The sequence below is a fragment of the Coptis chinensis genome, chromosome 9 (genome assembly GCF_015680905.1).
Source record: "Coptis chinensis isolate HL-2020 chromosome 9, ASM1568090v1, whole genome shotgun sequence".
NCBI lineage: Eukaryota > Viridiplantae > Streptophyta > Magnoliopsida > Ranunculales > Ranunculaceae > Coptis > Coptis chinensis.
The window spans coordinates 51,883,136-51,889,007 of NC_141464.1; the positions used below are offsets into that span (position 1 = coordinate 51,883,136).

The 5,872-nt window shown below is 40.2% G+C and overlaps 1 long non-coding RNA gene across 1 annotated transcript; it reads left to right on the top strand.

Moving 5' to 3' along the window:
- The first annotated feature begins 5,311 nt into the window (after positions 1–5,311).
- On the top strand, positions 5,312–5,872 carry LOC147476584 (uncharacterized). The gene is made up of 2 exons (XR_015208962.1): positions 5,312–5,482; positions 5,602–5,872. It is a non-coding gene; the product is annotated as an uncharacterized LOC147476584 (long non-coding RNA).

Below are 5,872 nucleotides of genomic sequence, written 5' to 3' on the forward strand. Positions count from 1 at the left end.
ACTCTTATTTTACTTTCAAGAACAGACTGTGTGGTTGGATAAGCTGGAATGGATAAAGGCTGAACAGAACACTGACCTGAAGCTGGAATGGACAAAGGATGAACAGAACACTGACCTAAAGCTGGAACTGGCAAAATAGGAAGCTGAACGGCAGGCATGTCATCATCGGTGTCTTCTTCAGAAGATAAGGAGGCATCAGGCATAAGTTCCTCCTAGATAGCTGAGATACTGGTGTCTAGATTATGAAACAAGATGAAAGGGTTGGTCACTCACTCCTGATCATCCAACTGAGAGACATATCCAGTACCCTCAATCGCCTCCTCAAACTTAACTTGTTTGGTTGCATCGAATGACTCTTCAGAAACATCAAACACTCTTAGAGCAAAGCAAATGACATTTTCAGCTAACCTCTTTTTCACCTCCTTTACCACTTGAGAATAGAACTCAGAGGTCTCCACCAAGAGGTCACCAGCCTTCTTATCAGAGCGAAGACATTTCTCTTTTAAAGCCCTTTCATAGTTTAACATGACCTCATTTGCATGGGCAATGGCTTGGCCAAGGGTCCTCATCTCGGTGTTCCTACGGTGAAGTTCCCTTTGGACCTGGTCATGTTTTGCTTGCAGGGTGGTGAATTGGGCGTGTAGTTCCAAGAACTTCACTTTCCCAGTGGCAGCATCAGCAGCTCTTTTTTGGGCTTTCTCTAAAGAGCTCCAAAGGTTAGAGATAATGTCTCTCATATTCTTGAAGCCAGTATCAGATTTCTTCTCTTTTGCTAAGAGCTTGTCAACCTGGATCTGTAGCTCCTCAGTTCTCTTCTCAGTAGCCTCTTTCGCCCAAATAAGCTCACCAGTAGCCATGACATCAGTGGATGTATCGGCAGAGGCCACAAAGATGGGTTCTTTCATGGCCAAAAAATTATTCACTAACCGGAAAAGAATATAGAATGTGTAAGTAACACAATGAGAGAAACCGAACATTGAATAGAGAAGAAAGTCTTACCTTGGCAAGGTGAATAGTAGATCGGTGATAAGATAGGTCCAGGCTCCCAGCCATGTTGGCTTCAGCCTTGTCAATAGGAAATTGCGCAGCTTCCAGAACTCCAAGCGCGATATCAACATCATTAACAGAGTGTTTGTTGGTAATAGGTAGTTCATCAGTTCGTCCCCAACGCCTTACCTCCACAATCATCTCTCTTTCAGGGGAATCTGGAGATCTTGGCTAGAAGGGAATGTCATCACTCACCCCCCTCGTATCACCGAATCAAGGAGGAAGGAGAGCGACAATTACAATAGTTGTTTTAGTAATGCCCTTTCCCTTGAGATTGTCAGGGAGGGAAGGGTCAACAATCAAAGGGACATTGTCACCAGTTTGTTTAGAACCTGTGGGAGGATCTGGAACTAGTAGGGGTACAACTACTTTCTAAAAACCAGAACGGGGAATAGTCATAGGAACTTTAAAAAGTGTTTCTTTACTAACAGAGAGAGGGAAAAACTTTATTTTCTTACCAGATGGGGCAACATCAAAAGCAGAAGCAGGATCAGTTCTCTTTAGTTTATAACGGTTGGATGCACACACTTCCCTTTTAAAATTACTAGCCGCCAGCAGTTCATGAGGCAGTTCAGGGCCTTTCCCGCCAGTGATCACACAATCATCAATCGGCAGCTCCCTCGAATCGGGCCCGATATGTAGCAAAGATCGCTAGAGGCAGCCACAGAACTCTTCTTTTTATGATTTCCTCTCCTTCTAGTAATCAAGGAGGATTCGTCCTGAACTAGAGGAGGAAGAAGTCCCGAATTCTGATCCACAGGAGGGGGAAGTACGGTGTGCCCAGAATTCACAGTATTTATCTTAAAAGGGGAAAAGCCAGGGGACAGAGCCAGCAGTTCTTCAGCAGACATGTTGAAATATTCAAAAAGATGGGTGGGATCAGGAACTATCACCCAAGGCATCCTCTGTTCCTTGGAGATCTTCTTGATGAAGTCCACCGTTGTAGCATCAGTAGCAGATAGTTGATTCCAGGGGAAAGAGTCATCGAAGGAGTAATAGCAAAGAAATTCAGGCGAAAGACTCTTGTATTAAATTACAAAGTTCCTAAGTAAGTAGACTTACTGGTTGGAGCATGGGCGTGTTTTCTAGGAATAGGAATTCCCATTGGCTCACCATCAGCATCAGAAGGATGAACGTCCCACGCATCACCCAGAACACGAAGGTGGTGATCAGCCTCGCCTTCGTCACTCTATTTCCCCTTAAGAAAGACAATCGGAGAGTTCTTGTCTCTAGTCATGAGATAATAGTATGATTGGTCTCGAATACGTCGGACCTCATAAAAGTAACCAAACACCCAACAGTTCAGAGCGAATCCATGTCTCTTGGAAAGAATGGCAGAATACATGACAGTTCTCTAGAACAGGGGTGCTGCCTAACCAAGAGCAAGATTGAAGTGAATCAGACACTCTCTTAGCAATGGGTGGAGGGGAAGAGTGAGTTCGGCCCTAAGCTGACCAACGGTGATGAGTGCCACTTCCTTATAGGCTAACTTATCAGATAACCTCCCCCACTACAGGCTGATATCATCAGGAATGTGAAATTTCTCTCAGATCAGTTTCAGGGAGGAAAGATCTCCGAAGTTTACAAGTGACCAGTTGGGATTCATGATCAGAAAAAAAGGAAAGTTTCAAGTTTTGGTTAAACCTTAACGGGAGATCAAAAGGTTTAGTATGCAGAAAAATAGAAGAGGTAATGAGAGTTCTCTCACCAGATCTTTTATATACAGAAAAGATAGACGGTTACGATTAGCCCAAGCATTGCGTCTTTTCGGGATGGAACTGCCATCATTACCTTTTTTAGGAAACGGCGTGTCTGTTCAAGCTGTCTTTTCAGAGTCTTAATTAGTTGGATACGTCAGCAGTTCTGGCCAGTAACAATTTAGGAAAAAGATTCTCACGCCAAAAGTATTATCACTTCAAGCGCCCACGTGTTAGATGACACGAGAAGGGACATCTATAAGGGGGATTTTCCGTCATTGAATAGATGACACGTGTATGGGAAATAACCTAAGACTATAGATGTCTAGAATGAAATGAGGACCATCAGATTAGTTCTATAAATAAGTGATCTTGTGCTTAGCACGAGTGTTTAGTGGACATGTGCTAGGCACGTGGTTGACTGCCTCTAAGTATGACAGTTCTCCAAGTCGTTAGGAACTGATATAGACAGTTCTTGAATAGAAAGAAACTAGAGAGGGCGATCTCTGATGATAAGGAAGGAATCGTGATGACATATCTTAGGAGTTACCTTTTAGATATAATCTTCCCATATACGATGGGACATTATGATAAACAAAGAAACTTACCTCTCATAAGATATGGTCTAGATTCAGACTTCCATAAGAGGAGTATAATCCTAATAGGAAGGTAGAGTCCGAGGATGGAAGGGAACTCACAAGCGGTGAGGACATCCCTTAACCTAGGACTCTCGTAACTCTTCTTATAAGAACCAGAGGGATTCGCCCTTAGGAACTATGCAAAATAGGGTTTGATTCTCCTAAATCAAGAAGAAGATACATAGGCAGCCGTCAGGCGGTTCAACCCTGAGCTCACAATCATCTCATCCCTTCGCTACTCAGTCAAAGCTTCTGGATCACAAGGCACAGAGGAAGATCAGGGAATACTCGAAAACTCCCCTACACCCATGTTGAAACCCATCTAGTTGAATCTTTATGAACAAAATAAAACATCTGTTGGGTTCTTCACAATGTGAATGGGATTGTTTTTTCATTATCTAACAGCACCCCCCTTCTTAATTTGTTTCCAAAGATGAAACTGTTTGAATAAGTTATAGACTATATGAGAGTAAATATCGATTATGTATGAATATTTTGCATTAAATATGAGAAGTGCTCTACTAAAAGTAGACTTATCTATGCAGAATATATGAATGGCTTTATATTGCTAGTCATTTCGTATATATATTTGTATCTGGACTTTGTGGATATTTTAGTTACTTATTATTACACATTATAAGTTTGTGTAGAATGAGGAGAACTGCACGTGAGCGTACGGCAGTCACGACTTTGGTTGTTGTTATTATTGCTCAAGCTATGATGACATACTACAATTGGTGGTATAGGATATATATGACTAGGCATAGGGTTGTTAGAGCTATACCTACACCCATACCTAGGGCTCCGCATAGGAATATTGATTTGCAGCGGAGTGTTGTGTTGAGGAGGTTTTATATAGACAGTGACCGCTATTGTCATAACATGTTGAGGATGAATAGAGAAATATTTCGTCGCTTCTACCTCCGTTTGCACGGACTTGGTCTGAATGACAGCTGGTATCTATCAATCGAGGAGCAAGTCGCGTATTTCTTGTACACAATCGGGCATGACATGCGACAACGAAATATTGAGTTGCAATTCTTCCGCTCATGTGAAACAGTTCATCGTTATTTCCATGTGGTATTTAGAGTATGATCCAACAACAACTTAACTAGGATCTCGTCCATCATGGGAGACCAACAGGTTTGTTCCCTACTCGCCATAACTACGAGAAAAGAAATTTAAAAGTGAACTAATCAAACAACGTATTTAACAAGTAATCAAACTAACACTTACAACCATTTTATATATACACTAAACAATATTGTGTATAAATAATGATAATTACTCTTACAACAAATACTTTGTTCTGACCCTAGTCCTTACTAATAATTAATTAATAATCCATTAAAATATAAGCCACATTCACACATTTTGTTAGTAGGCAACGAGAACATATTCAAAACATGGTAAAAGGTTATAGTTATTATCGGAATGCTTGCATAAAAATGTCATATTCAAACAACAGAATAACCAGCAACAGAGTAACAATTTCTAAACGCTTTTAAAAATTTCATGCACTCCATGAAAGGCTACATTTTCAACAACTACTTGTACAAATGGTGGTCATGGGGAGTTTAGGGTATTTGATTTTTTTAAAGTTATGCACCTTCTAATGTAAACGATCCTGCTCCAACAGGCCATTCATATGCACTCAAACAATTTTGAAAAAATAGATGTTTTGTACTATGAACTTTGTTGTGTTTGTCAATTTAAGCCAAAAACTTTTTTTTTTGAGTAAATTGGGTCATGACCTTTTTTTTTATTATCACTTTGGGCCACCGGTGTAGTTCTGTTACAACGGCTGCCTATGTGTACAAACGGCTACCTATGTATACTAACGGAAGCTTACGTGTTGTTATAATCGACACCTAAGTACATCTGATGTGGCTTGGTTATTATGTAAGCATTATTACGTAAAACATACTATAGCACGTGAAGTTGAAGCATGTGAAACACAAGCACGTGAACTCATGAAGTACTTCCCATCTACTTCTCCATTTACTTCGCTACAACATCTTTCCAACATCCACTAAATAGCCATTACCCCATTTCTTGCTTCTGGATTCATGAACCTGAAATTTCCCAACTATTTCCCATGTACTTCCTCATTTTCTTTTAATTATTTTATGTTACTTTGTCTCAATTCTCTCATTTCTCTTCAATATTGCAACTAATGGCTTTGTTTTTTGTTCAATTTTGAAAATGTCAATTTTCAGATTAATGAGCTCGGTTAATTCACACCCGATCGACTTGGATCGACTTGCTACTGTGGAGATCCTGAACCTGTCACTTTAACTATGAGGATGAAGATAAAAAGTATAGCAGTTGGTGTTCTTGAAAGTTATATTAAGAGCAATGCTTTTGTTGTATTAAGAACGAAAATTGGTGTTCTTGAAAGTGCAATGCTTATGTTGTAATGTGTATTGGTTACGTCAAACTCATTTTAAGAAACTTGGGTATTTGGTGAATGGAATTTGGTGTTTTGCT